At 37.5% G+C, this 17,825-nt stretch overlaps 1 long non-coding RNA gene across 1 annotated transcript; it reads left to right on the top strand.

The window, feature by feature from the left end:
• Positions 1-121: 121 nt before the first annotated feature.
• On the top strand, positions 122-16,508 carry LOC142181136 (uncharacterized). Its single transcript, XR_012709458.1, has 2 exons — positions 122-749; positions 16,093-16,508. It is a non-coding gene; the product is annotated as an uncharacterized LOC142181136 (long non-coding RNA).
• The last annotated feature ends 1,317 nt before the right edge of the window (positions 16,509-17,825 follow it).

Here is a 17,825-nt window from a genome sequence, read left to right as displayed (position 1 = left end):
TTAGGCCTAATTTTGGACCTAGCCCATAATTTTCAAGCCCATAATTCCTAGGCCCATACCCTTAACCTAAAAAACCCTACAACCTACAATATAAAATGGGACCTAAAAAATTTAAAGGAAAAAAAAAGAACGGGGAAGGCTGAAGGAGCAGCTGAAAGCAGCTGCACAAGAAACACCCCACCCCCTGAAGATCATCGTCTTCAACACCATCCCAAACGACCCCTTCCCCATCCGTGCAGCTTCTCTTCAATCTAGAGAGATAGCAGCCATTTTTATATACTCAGACCCACCAGCGAACAACCAAGGGAACCGGAGATACCCCTTCATCTCTTTAACTCCACCACCAATTCCGCCAACCACTCACCATCAAGCAGAAACAGAAGCTGAAAAACGAAAAATTGGGAGAAAATTTCAAGGATTTTCGGATAGAAAAATAGGAACAAGAACTAGAGTTTGGGTTTTTCTTTTCAGATTTTCCCATTTCTGTCTTCATCCTTGTTTATTTATAGATTAAAGGAAATCGGTTCCTCTGGTCCAATTTAATTTCAAGCTCAAAAAATATACAAAAAGGCATTCTCGTATTCTCTGAAATTTGTGTTTCGAAGAAATGGAGTTTAGTTGAGTCAGTTTGAATTTGCCGATTTCGAGTCGCCGTTCGAGGTTCATGGTGGAGTTCTCTGTTGCTGTTGCAATTCGAATCTGACTTGTAATTTCTTGCAAATCGAATCAATTAATGAAACATTTCTCAGGTCAATCCCTTCTCCTTTATATCTCTGTTTCTATGTTCGAAATTCGATTGAATCTGGAAATTACTCTCTGTTGTTGTTGCATTTTGTGTCCGATTGTGTGTGGTGAATTTTTCGGCAAAATCTCTTGAAACTTTAAGAGAATATGAATTGTCCGATTGTCTGTTGTTTGAAAATATGCTGATTTAAATTAATTCGATCTTTGTTTTCAGCATACTAAGTTGGTTATATAATCATGTTGAATTTGATCGGTTGTTCAACCGGAGATTCCGTTGGCCTATTGTTAGCTTCGGAAGATCTGTAGTCCTATAAGAATCAAATAATTCCTAATATGGTTTGTCTCTTTTGTGCTTATTTAGTCATTTGTTAGGATTCATTTTTGTTATAAAATTCTGTTTGTTTCATTCTTTAGTTGGAAAACAAATAGTCCGAGAATTACTATGAATTTGTTAAAGTTACTTAGGGTTGTTTTATTTCCTTAATAAACATATCGTAGTCTGCTGTGCTTCTCACTAGATTTTACAAATGGTAAAGAAAACATTGCAAGTGTAAATGTGAGCACTTCATTTTTGACGAAAATGTTTGACTTTGGATTAAGTGTTGATGAAGTAAGTGCTGTCAATTGTTGATGAAAACACGACCGTCCCTTTTCCATAGATAAAGGTTAATATAGTTCGCCTTTCCATAAATTTGGACCTAAAAATGAACATTCGTAGCTTGCTCTAGGAACATAAATAAACCATCATAACTACGAGTACGGTTCCCGTGACGTGGTTGTGACACTTGATTTCTAAAATTCGGGGGTACATTTCATGTGGCCCAGTTCTAATTTCCAACAAGGTTAAATAGAACATGTCGTGAACCGCGGGTGCATTTCATGTAGCGTGGCTTACGATGTGTTTTAAATAACCCTGAGTTTTCCTGAAATAAATAAAAGCGGTAAAGGGGTAAAAGCACATAGGTTCTAAAACGAGTAATTAAACGATTTTAATAAGCCAAGTATAATCAAAGAGACCGTGCTAGAACCACGGAACTCGGGAATGCCTAACACCTTCTTCCGGGTTAACAGAATTCCTTACCTGGATTTCTGTGTTCGCAGGCCGTAAATAGAGTCAATTTTTCTCGATTCGGGATTTTAAACCGGTGACTTGGGACACCATAAATTATCCCAAGTGGAGACTCTGAATTGTAAATAGTTAATCCCATTTCGATTGTCCTTTAATTGGAAAAACTCCCTTATATTTATACCCTGTACGGGGTGTAGTGAAAAAGGAGGTGATTCAACTCTATTATGTACAAGTACTCCTCCTTCATTAGAGTCCGCAAGACGAACTCCCAAACTATCCAATTGGTGAACCTCCCTGGCCAACGACCTTTGATATGCCTCTAAGTGAGCTAAACATCCCATAGATTTCCGGCTAAGAGCATCCGCCACAACATTGGCCTTTCCTGGGTGATAGAGAATATCGATATCATAGTCCTTGAGTAACTCGAGCCATCCTCTCTGTCTCAAATTTAAATCCTTTTGTTTTAAAGAAAAATATATTGAAGGCTCTTGTGGTTCATAAATACATCCACATGGACCCCATACACATAAAGTCAATAAATCTTTATACAAAAACTACCGCCGCAAGTTCTAGGTCATGTGTCGAATAGTTCCTTTTATGATTCTTGGGTTGCCTTGAAGCATAAGCAATCACCTGGCCATGTTGCATCAATAGTGGACCATCTATGTCACATTTCCCTTACATATGACCTCATAGTAATTGAGTTCTTCAATAATTTCCTTGATATGGTTACAATCTTCTGTGAATACTTGCAACTTGCTCTTCCAAATCCTCAACAAAAGACATTATTGGATGAGTTTTCTTATAGGACCTTATTTCAAAGAAATCATATCTTCTAGCCTTCGCACACATCTTCATATCATCAACATGCACGGCATTGCATCAAATGTAATGTAACATTGTGCTCAGACCTTTCCTAGAAAATCGTTTTCCTCCTTACGTGACTTATAGAATTTAAGAAACCACTCCACTTCCCTTGTGAACATTCTCATGATCTCTCTTTACTTTTAAACACTTCCCAAAACACATATCAACACTCTTCATACATATTCAATTCAGAAAGAGCCACTGGCCGGAACAATATGTTGGTACCATCTTTTCTTTCAAACTAGAACATTCATTCCCATTCTATTTTGCTTATAGTGCATAATTGATAGCCTTATTTTGCCACACACTTTTCTACCTCCCGTGAACTTGTAATATCATTGTGCCTGGTTTAATGAGTTTATCATACAACACCTTCACCACCAGTAGTCTCACTTTCCATTATATGTAGACATGAATTATCTCTAGATCCTTTAGTTGATATTCAGTGTCACCCAAGTCGGTTGCATTACAGTTAGTCCTTTATAATTTTTATTATCACTTATGCTCTAAGCGAGTCCACCATTCTGATACAAGATATTTTGTGATAACCATGACCATCTCAATTTATAGGGTTTCTCCCTATTTCTTCTCACCTCATTCTTCCTAGCTAGTGAATAGCCATGCACTCTTCAATATGTTACGTGGTCTTTTCCCTTAGTTATTTAATCTTGCTCACCTCTTAACTCTCATTAGGATATCCGTGGGAAAGTGTGTTCATTCTCATATCACTTAGCACTTGTTTGCTTGTAAGATTCTTTAGAGGCTCTCCATCTAGCCCAAATACCCTCTTCGGTTATTATAGCATCACATTTATTTCTCCCACTCGTCCCGCATTTCTTAACGGCTTGGTACTTTGGTTAAATCGCAAGTCTATGATTAACCCATTCTAAAAACTCGCAACCTTCCACATTTGGCCTATAGTACTTCCTTAGTTTCCATTGTTCCTGACCCTCTAACAAGTATAAAATCCTTTTACAAATATACTTTTAGTTTCTAGGATCGTTGACCCTATCATTCACATTGCCCTGTATGAAAAATTTACCTTCCTTAACCTTCCACCTTTTTTTTTGGGTACTAGTGGTCTATCATTAGCATATCCTTTCAGATAATCACGTCATCCATTATCACTTTTCTAGACTAAGAATATCTTCAACAAAATATTCAAACATCATAGCTACATGGTCTTACTCTTGTTTCATTATATTTAAGTGGCCTCACTATGGCCCTTCCTCCCCCACTTGGGGCGAATGTCCCGGATTTCGATACAAGTCTTGAATTTAGCACTTCAGGGACATATGCCTCATGTCTCTATTCCTGATATATATGTTCGACTATTAGGGAGATTTAAGTCACCATGGTATTAACCTCATAAGTTCTTTGCTCTTATTCAGCCACACGAGCTTGGGATTCCAATTCCTCATATCAATATCCTTTAGGAGTGTAATATCACTTCGTACACTTTTGGATTTTTATAAAGTTCGTTGTATATGGGTCTTCTCATCGTGGGTTCAATTGGCTTTCCTTTCATAACTTCTTGTCTCCCGTAAGAGACCTACTTGTTTTTCATTGCTCTCCTAGTCATGCCTTACATATATCACATACTTATACAACAAATTTTCTTTTACACCTTAGGATTATTTACATACTTCTGACACTACTTACATGTGCTATTCAAGCTTACATATCACTTATCAATTCAATGTTTCTTTGGAGGTGGTAATCATTTTTAACACTTTTCTCGAATAAAGTATGCTTTTGGTACTATGTACGTATCTCATACATTTGTACCATTCGTTCAATATGACACATGTGCCATCTCCTTAATATTCAGGCCTTTGCCCCTTGGTCATGCCATATGACAACATTACTTGAAATAGATGAAAGAGCATTTAAACTTATCTCTAATCTCAACGCACGTGTTAGAAGACAATCTTATAGTCAAGCTTTATCACACGATCTGGAGTGTTGAAGAAGGGTAATATTCCTAAATGCCCATGTAGCCTTAAACTTATAGATGTGGTCGACAACATACTGATAAGAAGGACTCTACTAGATACGGCTCCGAGACATCCTAGGACACTTTAAAACCACATGCTCTGATACCAAGTTTGTCACGCCCCAAAATCCAAGAAGCGTGACCGGTGCTCAATCGAGTAAACCCGACTGAGCAAGCCTGTTAGATTTCATACTACCCAAATTCGTCGTTGAATAAAGAGGAAATGTACACCATTAATCAAATTCTATAAACATGTCATTAACAAGTCCATTTCATTTCCATTAATAACTTCGTTCATAATTTTGAAGATATTAAATTTTTATACATCATTGCCAAACATCAATATTTCTACTTTAATTCCAATACCCGACACTACCCACAACCTGTCTGCGGAGCCTCTAAATACAACTGAAGAATATTATGGAAAATGCCGGCAACAAGGCTCCGGCTATACCTCAAATACAAAGTACATGATAAACAGATGAAACAGGGACCCGAAATGAAGTGGGGCTCACCAAGTCAGCTGAAAGGATGATGCGACACTAGCTACGACCAACTCTGCCTGCCATAGAAACACCTACATCAATTTAAAGACGTAGCACCCCCGGCAAAAGGGACGTTAGTGCCATCGAATAACACTAGTATGTATAACTAAACACCATCTCATTAGAAAGAACAACCATACAAGGACAAAGAAATCATAAGGATTCAACAAAAGCTTTAAACAATCACTACATCATCAAATAAAAGGAATCACATAGCTTTCACATAATTTCCATAGCTTTAGTTTGGGGCTTTTAATACTGTTCATCATCATTCACAATACCACCGCTTTCTTGAGCGGAGTCCGATCACGGCCCGATCGGCTAAGCCGTCTTTCAAGAGGTTACCCTTATTTCAGTCTCACTTTCCAGTTTCAATTATTATTGCATTACCACCATGCGTGTATAACATGGCGTCCAATCACGGCCCGATCGTCTAAGCCATCTTACAAGACGTTACCCTTTTCCATTATCCATCTCACTTCAATCTTTGGTTTCACATGTATTAGTTCATCGGCACCCGGGGCCACAATTATCACATCATACTTGGCACTTGGCCATATTTCATAACTCTCATTTCATATCACTTTCACTTTCAGCATCAACTTGCAATTTAAGATAATGGGCACATACAAGAGCAATTCAAGTTATAAGCATAGAGAGGAATTCTCATGATTCGGCATAGTAATCACAATTTAACTTGACTTGAAATCTAGGTAATTTAGCATATAATTCACATTCTTCACATATCCCCAATTACCAACAATAGCACATTGAACACATTGTGACATACCTTTCACATATATTCTTGCAACACCAAATCCTTTGAAATAACAAATACTACATAATTCAAATTTCGGACTTACAACATATGCAGGGACACCATGGGAGCTCAATTTCTAAGAAAAAGGGGTTTTAGCCATACATACCTTGTTTAAGCTTTCCTTAAGTTACTACGACGTTCCTAAAGTTCTAGCAATCTCAATCTACTTAGAGACATAACAAAAATGAACACAAATTAGGAAGGTATTCGTGGTTTCAGCTCATTTGAGCATTTTATCAAATACTAGTTGAGCATCTTGATTTCAAATCTCTTTTACAAGATTTACTTCATTCCCCAACCAAATCTTTACTTATTTATGTTCAACAATCTTCCCACAAACCTAATTTGTACATGCATGTATACATAATACTATTACACCCAAGAATCATACTTCAATAACCCATCTCACAATCTCTACAACACCAACACAACCTAGGTTAGGCACCTATGGCTTCCAATCACCATCCCATGAGTTCTAACGTATATATAATACATAAATAATCACCATAGAGTAGTTAGATATGATAGACATAACTCTTGTAGTAAGAATCTTAAGAATCCCCACTTGTAGTGTTCTTGATCAATTTAGGGATTTGAATGAAAATGTATGGATTTTCAAGACCAATCCTTGTTAATATAAGTGTTTAGGAGTAGTAATCAACTCAAAATACTCAAAAAATATTACCTTGGATCATAAGAGGGAAGTACGGGACAGATTCCCCTTGATAGAGCAAGCCATAGCTCAAACAATGACTTAGAGACACTCCATACCCGGTCTTGGGGTACTTATAGGGCTGCTAGGCATGTGACCGCAGTCAAACCACGCTCGGGATGCGGTGGCCACGCTCTTACCGCGGTCTGGCCGCGCTCGGAGGCAGAAACTATCTGTTTTCCCGCGGTCGCGCCGCGGATGCGCATCTGATATAGGTTCGGTAAAATGGTCCTAACTTTCTGTATACACCTCCAAATGACAAACGGTTTTATGCGTTGGAAACTACACTCATAAAGATTTAATTGGATAGGCTGTTCATCACACAACACCTTATATAGCCATAGATATTATTGTCCAAAGTGAGGTCTTGTGCGTACTCATTCACAACTTTAGGCCATTATGAAATTTTCCAACTTGGCTTAGACATAGACCTCTCCTTAGACCCCAAATCACTTATAATATGACTTATACGCTTATTAACATATCCAATTGATATCCATTATATCATGAATCCTTACTTGCACACAAAATAAAATAATTAGCCTACCTTGGCACCACGAAATCTTAAATTACTTAGCAAAATTTTCTGGGGCTTTACAGAGACGCACTTTCTAGTTTGAGTCATTGAAGTTTCACCCCTCGGAGATGCACTTCCTAGTCTGGATCTTTCTGGATACACTTTCAAGAGACACACTTCCTAAATTGAGATTTCACCCTAGGAGACGCACTTCCTAATCTGGGTTCTTCAGGATATACTTTTAGGAGATGCTCTTCCTAAATTGAGGTTTTACCACTAGGAGACACACTTCCTAATTGGTTCATTTAAGTTCATTCCTAGGAGACACACTTCCTAGTTTGAGTCATTGATGTTTCACCCCTAGGAGATGCATTTCCTAGTCTGGGTCTTTAAAGTTATTCTTATAGGGGACGCATTTCCTAAAATGAGATTTTACCCCTAGGAGACACACTTCCTAGTTTGGGTCATTTAAGATCCTAGGAGATGCACTTCCTAGTTTGGGTCATTGAAGTTTCGCTCCTAGGAGACGCACTTCCTTATCTGGGTATTTCAGGTTATATTTTATTTTAGGAGACGCACTTCCTAAATTGATAGTTCATTCATAGGAGAAACACTTCCTAGTTTGGGTCATTGAGTTTCACCCCTAGGAGATGTACTTCCTAGTCTGGGTCTTTCAGGATACACTTTCAGGAGAAGCACTTCCTAAATTGAGATTTCACCCTAGGAGACGCACTTCCTAATCTGGGTTCTTCAGGATATACTTTTAGGAGATGCACTTCCTAAATTGAGATTTTACAACTAGGAGACGCACTTCCTAATCGGTTCATTTAAGTTCATTCCTAGGAGACACACTTCCTAGTTTGAGTCACTAATGTTTCACCCCTAGGAGATGCAATTCCTAGTCGGGGTCCTTCAAGTTATATTTTGTTTTAGGAGACGCACTTCCTAAATTGAGATTTCACTCTTAGTAGACGCACTTCCTAAATTGAGATTTCACTCTTAGGAGACGCACTTCCTAGTTTGAGCCATTTTAGTTCGGCCCTAGGAGAAGCACTCCCTAGTCTGGTTCATTGAAGTTTTACCTGTAGGAGACGTACTTCCTAGTCTGAGTCTTTTAAGTTGTATTTTGTTTTATTAGGCGCACTTCCTAAATTGAGAGTTCATTTATAGGAGACGCACTTCCTAGTTTGGTTCATTCAAGTTTCACCCGTAGGAGACGCATTTCCTGATCCGGGTCATTTAGTTTTTAGTTTTAGCAAACACATTTGCTGGTCAAATTTCTTGGTTTTACTCATAGGAGATGCACATCCTAGTCGAGTCTCTAGTTTACTTTCATCATTTCATCAATAACAAGTGGTTTGCAGTTTTGCTAACAGCTCAAAAATCTTCCTTGTGCAAACTGGGGCAAAAATTTTTGTTTGTTTTGTTGTTTTGATTGGAGTCACCCGCCTGGAGAACAAGAGAATTCTTTTCGAAATTATTTTAAGTTTAAAGTCAGTAGCAGGAACCCACATGGAGAACAAGGAAAGTCATTTCAGAATTCAATTCAAGTTAGAAGTAGCAGAAGCTCGCGGCAAGAATACGATTCAACAGTCCCAGATGATCAACAGAAGTAATCACAATCCAAAATTAAAAAAAACAATAAAAAAAAGGAAGTGAATCCAAAATGTAAAAGCTGAGACAAGAGGTGGATTGCCCAAGACATGACGGAGGTCACAAGCATGGTGTGTCCGTTTACTCAAAAGTTCAATTCCGGTCAAATTCTCATCGCCTAAGGTTCCAAAACTAGATTCCTTCTTCCAATTTGACTCTGAATTATCCAGTAACTGAATTCAACCATACATGCAAGTCGATAAACGTAATATAAATCTTCTCAAGACCTTATGCCACTGAACAAAGCTTAAATTCTCAAAACGACCGGCCGGGTCGTTACACCTATCTTCGAGAGGCTGCAGAACATTTAGGATATACTTCCTATCTTTCTTTCCTTATCTTATAGCATTGATTCAGCGTAAAGCGTAACTCTTTGAATTCTTTCCACACATTCGTATGCGCATGCGAGAGCTTGTAGACATGTGATTTTTGACCCTCCCCAAGATTCTATACATTTTTGTATTTAAATATTTAGTTTAGACCTAATATAGTTATTTCTACTAATTTTGACTCTTTTACTTTATTTTATTACAAAATAAAAATTACAAAAATATTTCTTCTTTTTAGTTGCTTTTAGTTTATATACCTTTCGTAAAACTAAAAAAAACATACAAAAATAGTACGATATTTGAAAATACCAAAAAATAGGTTTGTTTTAATAGTCAGTCTTATTTTAGTAGTTATTTTTACTTAAGTAGGATTAATTAGTAAATGATGTCATGTTTTAGTGTCGTTCACGGAGAAAGAATAAAATTTGGGCTCAAACAACTCATTTTAGGCATAATTTTCGGATCTAGCCCATAATTATTAAGCCCATAATTCCTAAGCTCATACCCCCTAACCTAAAAATAACCCAAAAACCTAATACTACAAAAGGCTATCAGCTAAAAAATACAAAAAAAAGGGTAATCTTGACCTAGACACACAACTCTTACGCCGCAATACACAAGAAGAACCTCCCCCCTCCAAAACTTCGTCTTCTTCATACCCCCCCCCCCTGAAGTCCCTTTTCTCGACCCCACCTCAAAACGCCAACAGAGATCACCTCTCAGTACACCCCTCTTCAACTGACACACCCTAAGCAGCGACCTCACCCACCTCATCTCTGCCCCAAAAAACCCACCGGAACCAACGTCCCACTCCTCTCCAAGGCACCGTTGTTCCAGGCTAAATGGCCCTCACCTTGCCGGAAAACACCCCCATCAACGACCATCTGCTCATACAGCCAAAAATATTTCGATCTTTCTGTCTCTACTTTTCAATTCTAGTTTTTATTTTAAGATGAAATATAGTTGAAATTCAATTTCGTTCGATGTCGCTACCCGAGATTCGCCGTGCGTGGTTCAATTTGTCGTTCTGTTCAAATTCAATTACTATTTGAGTTTGTGTTGCTCTATTGCTATTTGAATTGTAGTCGCCAGCTCGATTTTTGGTTGTGGTATTTTATCTGGTGGGTTCAGACTCATCGGTATTCTGGTGGAGGATCTTCTTCCAAAGTTATCCAGTTCTGAATTTAAAAAAATATACGTGAAATGTGTATACGGAAATAATGTTATTAATCAAAGGCATAATGGTCTTATGACACTCCAAAAGATTTTATTGACGTACTTCTCATGTATTGCATTTATTTACATTGACCCATGACTAGATGATATATATATATATATATATATATATATATATATATATATATATATATATATATATATATATATATATGTGTGTGTGTGTGTGTGTGTGTGTGTGTATATGTATATCGGATATGGGAAAAGGTTATGACGTTATATACACACCACCACCTGATCAGTTGGTATACGTTGATGATTTGCCCGCAGTGGCCGATATGATATGATGGGATGCCCTCAAAGGCTTAATGACGTTATATGTACGCATATACCTATGCATGGTATGCTGGAAGGGATAAATATTACCTAAGTGTGGCTCCCGTCCCTAGTAGAGCGAGAACTTAGCAACCTAAAGAGCCAGCGAATAGAGCGAGGGGAGCTAATAACAAAAGAATGTCTTGTTGAAAGTTTTCAGAATAAAGTGATAGACAGAAATGTTAAAGGGGAATAAGAAGAGAGTTAATGAAGCATTATAAGTAAGATGTGATACATGGATGACAGCGATAGGTCAAAAAATTTATAGTATTATAGTATCTATAGTCAAGGGAAGGAAAAGATGAGAGGTGCCAGGTCTGGAGACAACATGAATTAGGGACTGAGTGATTTGATAACGGTCGACATCATGAGAATTTCATAATGCGTTCCGGCAATAATAGAATGGACAATAGAAGAAGATTCATGAGAAATTCAGAGAAGGGTCATTCAGGAAGACAATTCCCTAAAACAAGCAATGTGAGAAAAGTTAAGCTTAAGGGACTGTATGTGCCAGTTACACTAAGTGTGACCCTTGTGAGTAAGGAATTTTCTATCCTTGGTACAGAAAGATTACTGCAAGGCGAGTAAGGATCATCAATGATGTGAAAAGATGCCAAAGATGAAGAGGTAAAAAAACTATAGGTAGATCGTTGTAGCACTAAATCTTAGTACTCCCCAAAGGGGGGAATACAAAGTGATGTGGCATTAAGTCAGAATTAAGTGGTTCTAGTAACTATGGAATGGTAAAGGAAGAATGCTATAAAAATAAGAAAGGAATGAGATTGCACTTATTTAAATCCTATAGATCTACGATTCCAGAACATTATGCAAGCACAACATCAAGGAAAGGAAGTAAGGGTTCCTGACTGGGATGTTATTGATAAATAAGGAGCCAATGCGAGAGGTAAGTTAAGACAAAGGAAATAACCCAAGAAAGATTACGTGTAATATTAATATGAGAATGGACCAACGAGTAGTTAGCAGCTCATTCAGTAAAAGTCTAGTTATGGCTAGACAAGAGGATACAAATAAATCAACAGATCGTGCAAGATAAATATAGTGAACCCCAGCATAGGGAATTTAGTTTCGCAGATATTATAGCGCAATTGTTGGAAAAAAATAATCTCAATTCAGATAGGAGATGGGGTAATTAAAGGTACCATATAACTGTTACAGAAATAAGAGATGGTGCCGCTAAGGAGACAATCAAAATTTGAGTTTAGAAGCAACCACACAAGCACAAGGGTGTGGAGGTAAGTAACTACGAATAATTATAGGCGAGGAAGGACATCAAAAATTCCGTCGAGTATACGATATAACAAGCTCGCAACTTTACAAGAGCCAGAAGGTCTCCTTAAGTACTACAATGAAAGACTAGTTGAGGAAATAAGAAAGAAGGCTTCAACCTAAGCTCAGTCACCTAAAGAGGAAATGGTCATGTAAAAACAGTCTCACTACAAAATTGTATGCATTCCAAAAGAAAGTGGAACCTACCATGGCTAATAAACAGGGAGTATAATTGTAAGTAATATTCGAGACCATATGTGTTACACAGAAAAATTCTGACATGCGTGGGAGCTAAGATAAGCTAAGTATGCACGCAACAAGGGGCATAAAAACTAGGAAAAGCAATTGCCTATGTTTAAAGAAAATTGAGAAGGAATGAAAGGAATTATTCGATCGGTGATCCAGAGTTAGTTACATTATGAACGCACTAAAGATTTCAGAGTATTATCCACGCACCATATATATTGACATTCATACAGCTGTAGAAGACTCTAGTATAAGTTAAAAGAAAGAATTGAGCCCAGGGCATAGACAAAGGATTGAATTGTTAGATGATGGTATTACGGATATTCCATAGCGTCTATGAAAGGTTAAAGTAATAACTAATACTAGGAGTCGTAGATCGGAAGATAGCTTAAGCCTACATAAAGGCTGATCAGAAAGGAAGAGGAATCTAAAGAATTACATCAACCAAGTAAATCAGGAGTCTGATTATTGGACCCAGAAAATTATAAAAATCATGATTAAGTACATTGCATGATCACCCTTAATATCCGAGGTACAAGAGAGATAATACAACAACCATTTTCTATAACAACTCTATAATAAAGCCAGTTAGAAGAGTACATCATAAAAAGTCAGTATGAAGCTCCTAATGGATTGTGTATGTACCAGAGGTGCAAGTATTATAATAGAGCTTCAAGTTATGGATATGAATTATACCTATGTGGAAGGGAGGTCACGAAAGAGATAGAATATGTGATGCGAGATTTTAAGGTAAGTAAGGTAAAGGTGAAAAACGTACGAGATACTCATGTGTAGAAGATTGTGAATAATCCATACTTCAGATAGAGGGCTAGAAACGTTAGGATTTAGTATCCAGGAAGGATACCAATGTAATTAGTAGCATATCTTCCAGCATATGGTTTGTAGGTACCAAGAAGTGTAGCTAAGAGAATAAAGAAGAGTTAGAAACGATGTGATGTCTCGCTTGATGTTCCAGGATGACATAAGGAAATCTGTGATGCAAGTAAGTTGAAGAAAGGTTGCGTGTAGTATAAATATATATGTGTAGATCGCAAGCTAAAGTATGGTAAAGCAACAAGGTTTTAGGAAAACATGAGTATGGATAAGAAAGGGTGAGTGAGAAGATTATGAGAATGGATAAGTCCCCGGGATTAAGCCTATGAAAACAAGAGAGCTAATGGTTTCTCTAAGTTATAGAAAGTTGAGTATAGCCTGAACGAACTGAAAGGAGTCTAAGATTAATAGCATTTAGGAGTGATAGAATGCTACCCTGGTAGTAGAATGAGAGTGTAATCGTGATAAATAAAGGATGACATTTGGGGCCTTCAATTTAGTAATGATTTGAAGAAAGAAAAAAAGGGGATTTAATGAATTGAAATATAGTATCGCCCCTAGCTGGATAAGGCAAATCATTTCAGATGTTCCCCGATTTCATGTGAGCCCTAGTGCCAGTGTTACATAAAAGGTCAAGTTATCGGTATTAAGGTGAATCAACAATCGGTGGATCAAAGTTACAACATATGAGATGAGATTAGATCATCAGTCTTAAGATGAACAATAACAAGGAAGCATTAAAAGACTTAGATTTATACATGTAGGATAAGCAACGAAAGTAACTTGGAGTTTGGTAGCAGAGCTCAGTAACAATAAATAGAGGTAAGAGTTATGGTATATTATGACCTACTTAGATGCAGTAAAGTTATGCAGATAGATAACCAGGCCTATGAAAAAAGATATAGCAATATTCGTAAGTTCGACAAAGTACCGAGCGAAGAACTTCAGTATACCTATAGATGCCCAGAGGGAAATATTGTCAAGCTCTGTATATGTTACAAAGTGGGGCCTAGAGATTGGCTAAAAATTGGAGGAAAAATGAGAAAAGAGTCGCATAGGCGCATTTACAAGGTCAAGAGGCGTACAAACTGCATGATAGAAGGTAGCAACAGTTATAAGATTGGAAGAATTCCGACCACAGGTCATGGTGTGAGAAAGAGTCTTAAAGGGGGGAATGCCCTGGCATTTGGAATTATTCACAAAATAGTTTCCAAGATAGCAAGGAGAGTACTAAATTATTTAGAAGACATAAGTATGAAAATTATACTTGCATCAGTCAACATTTGAGGACGAATGTTCCAAAGGGGGGGGGAGGGAGTGATGTTACACCCCACATTTTCGTACGTGGGAGTACGCCATAAGTAAATTAATGAAAGCTCGGAAATGAGATGTTACATCCCGCATTTTCGTACGTTAAAGTTTCGTAGTAAGCTAATCGACGTAAGTTTGGGAATGGGATTATTTTGAGATTATAAGCATTATGCTATTTCAAACAAGTGATAAGTAAATTCATAAAGGTGAGAGGGTAAGCAAAATTTTGTCGAAGTTTGACATTTTGGGATAAAATACGGCCCGGGCTAAAATATCTGGTATTTATGGACTAGTGCCATACAAGGTATCACATGACAATAATAGTAAAGTGTACAAAGTGTATTAAAAGTAAGTAGTATTTTGAGTAATTTGAGATAATTCTAATTAGGTGAATAATTGGGTAATTAATAAATTTTAGTGGGAGATTAATTAAAAAATCTTCGGACAAGGCTGAAGCCCCTAACGTGGCAGCCAATAAGAGCTAAAAAAATGACTCTTGAATTAAGAAGCAACATGGCACATTTGGAAGATTAAGGGGGCTAAGTCATCCAAATTAGTGGGACCTACCAACTAACATTTTTGAAGAATTCATTTTTAAAGTGCTAAGTTTCATTTTGGATGAAAAAACTTATGGATGAGACTCCAAGAGTTCAACCAAAATAATTCCTTATCATCTTAGCAACATAAGTTACTTCAAAATTTCCTTCAAAACGTGACATTTTCATAGCATCTTCAATAATTCAAAACATGAGATTTTGCAATTATACGGGAGTACGATGCAATTATTCTCAAGAATATCATAAGAATGTTTCCCTACTTCGATCCGCCAATACGTGTTATCGCAATTGGTGTGTGTTAGAGGGATTGTTAAAAGAATCGTCTCAGGTATGTTAAGACTATCCCTTCTTTCTTTTGGCATGATCTATATGACAAAAGTGAGACGAGCAAATGTACAAATTCTATAAATGACTATTCATAGAAATACTAGAGATGCTTATGTTATTGATTCCCCATGTGTCATATTATTCTATCATCTGTTCATGAGTCTCAGAAAATACGTAAGTTGATAAATTTTATTTCATGATATTAATCAAAGGTATATTGGTCTTATGTCACTTCCAAAGATTTTATAAACGTACTTCTCATGTATTGCATTCATTTACATTGACCCATGACTAGATGACATTATATACGTGTATATGTGTGTGTGTGTCTCTCTCTCTCTCTCTATATATATATATATATGTGTGTGTGTGTGTGTGTGTGTATATGGGATATGGAAAAGGTTATGGCATTATATATGCACCACCACCTGATCAACTGGTATACGTTGATGATTTTGCCCACAGTGGTCGAGATGATATAATGAGATGCCCTTAGATGCTTGATGATGTTATGAACACATGTACCTACACACGACATGACATTCATATGAATATGCATGACATATAAGTATTTCATGATTTACAGAGTTATTCATACTTACATGTCAAGTCTTTTACTCCATGTTTCTCTCATGTCTATTAGTTACTGATTTTATTCCTTACATACTCGGTACATTATTTATACTGACCTCCTTTTTCCTGGGGACACTGTGTTTCATGCCTGTAGTTCCCGATTAACAGGTCGAGCATCCTCCAAGTAGGCTATCAGCTCAGTGGAAGATGTTGTTGCGCTCCATTTGCTCTAGAGTTGCTTGTTTTGTCAGTATGATTTAGATGTGTATTGTTAGGTATGGCGGGGATCTATCCCGGCCTTTATGATAAGTATGTACTCTTAGAGGCTTGTAGACAGATGTCATGTATACAGATACTTGTATGGCCTTGTCGGCCTATATTTTAAGTATAGAATGGATCGCATTGGCCTTATAGGCCCGTATGTCACATGTATGAGTTTCTATATTAGGTTGGGTCGTTCTATGTCGTGTATTCCCTCATATTTACTCTGGTTATCTCAAAATGCCCCTTTTGGCCGATTTACCTATGATGATGTAATAAGAATGATACATTAGGTTGGTACTTGGTTAAGTAAGGTATCAGGTGCCTGTCACGGCCCATCGGTTTGGATCGTGACATCTCTCTCGAGCACTACCGTGAGTTGAGATAGATATTTCCTACCGGCATGATGAGCATATAGCATATTATGATTTTCTCCTAGATGGGATCAAACGGAAGGTTTCTAACCAATCGGGTATGTGTTCGGCTGGTAACTTAGAATTTATTATGAGATCCTCGTACTTTTTATATGATGACATGATTGATGTAGTGTGTTATGTGGGATTAAGATTTATGCGTGCAAGGTCACTGTTTAATTTTGAAAAGAAGGTCATGAATTCTTAGGCAACACGGACAATTTCAAAGGACTAGGTGAATGATATTACTATTTGGTATTGCCTGAGGAGAGTGTGCATTTTAGAAGGTGAACTGTCTTTTGACTTCGGATGCTTCATAAGTGTTGCGGTACTCGCCTGATTTATCGACTATTGATATTCAGATTTTGCTATGTGGCACAAAAGGATTATAGAAGTATTCCTCATGGGATAATTGTAGAAGAGAGATGCGTTAGTCATTCGAGTGGTGGAGTTGGGATCAGATATGATGGTTCGTGTGTTCTATGGATTTGCAGACTAAGAGTTCTCAGGAGCAGATCATTTCGTGGTTGTGGACTGTAAAAATGTGGTCAAAGCTAGTAAGAGGATGGTATATGTTATGGTTAGGTCATTGTGGACCTTTGAAGGGTTATTTATCTATTTGTGGATGAGCAGGGTTGATTTAGGGTCCACTGGTAGGCCCAAAGAGGATGTGTATTTTACACTGTGTCGGTTTGGTTAACTCAGTACTGTTGTTGTTGAGGGATGTTCCATTCGGTTCGAGTTGGGCTTATTCGTGTTTTAATATGTTCTGTGCGTTACCATTCTATGCTACAAGGGGTTGTGATCCGTTGGTTATATGCACACATGGTGCGGTTCTATTTGGGCCTTACAGGGAAAATTGATCGAGATGGGTATTAGGGTGTTGACTGATCGATTGTGCATTTGGTTATGTTCTTTACGGACTGTGGTATTGTGTTATTGGTTCTTCCGTGATTATGTTCATGCACCTTGGGTACTTGATGTTGAATTGCATGTGGTTGTTAATTTTGGGCATGGTGGCTTGAGGTATTTCATATGGACCAGTGTTTGGACAGGGTCACGCATTGCAGTGGAGTTATGGTGAGATATGACCCTTCGGGTTACATTCGTGTGTTTTGGTTCTACGGTGTGTGATGGGATCTTAGCATTGCGTTGTGGTAGTACATGTTGAGCTTGCAGGACGATTCTCTCATATGTGTCTTTTTTCATGTTT

Source organism: Nicotiana tabacum, chromosome 5 (genome assembly GCF_000715075.1).
Source record: "Nicotiana tabacum cultivar K326 chromosome 5, ASM71507v2, whole genome shotgun sequence".
NCBI classification, from domain to species: domain Eukaryota; kingdom Viridiplantae; phylum Streptophyta; class Magnoliopsida; order Solanales; family Solanaceae; genus Nicotiana; species Nicotiana tabacum.
The sequence above is the reverse complement of the archived record's forward strand: the minus strand, read 5'-3'. Positions and strand labels throughout refer to the sequence as shown.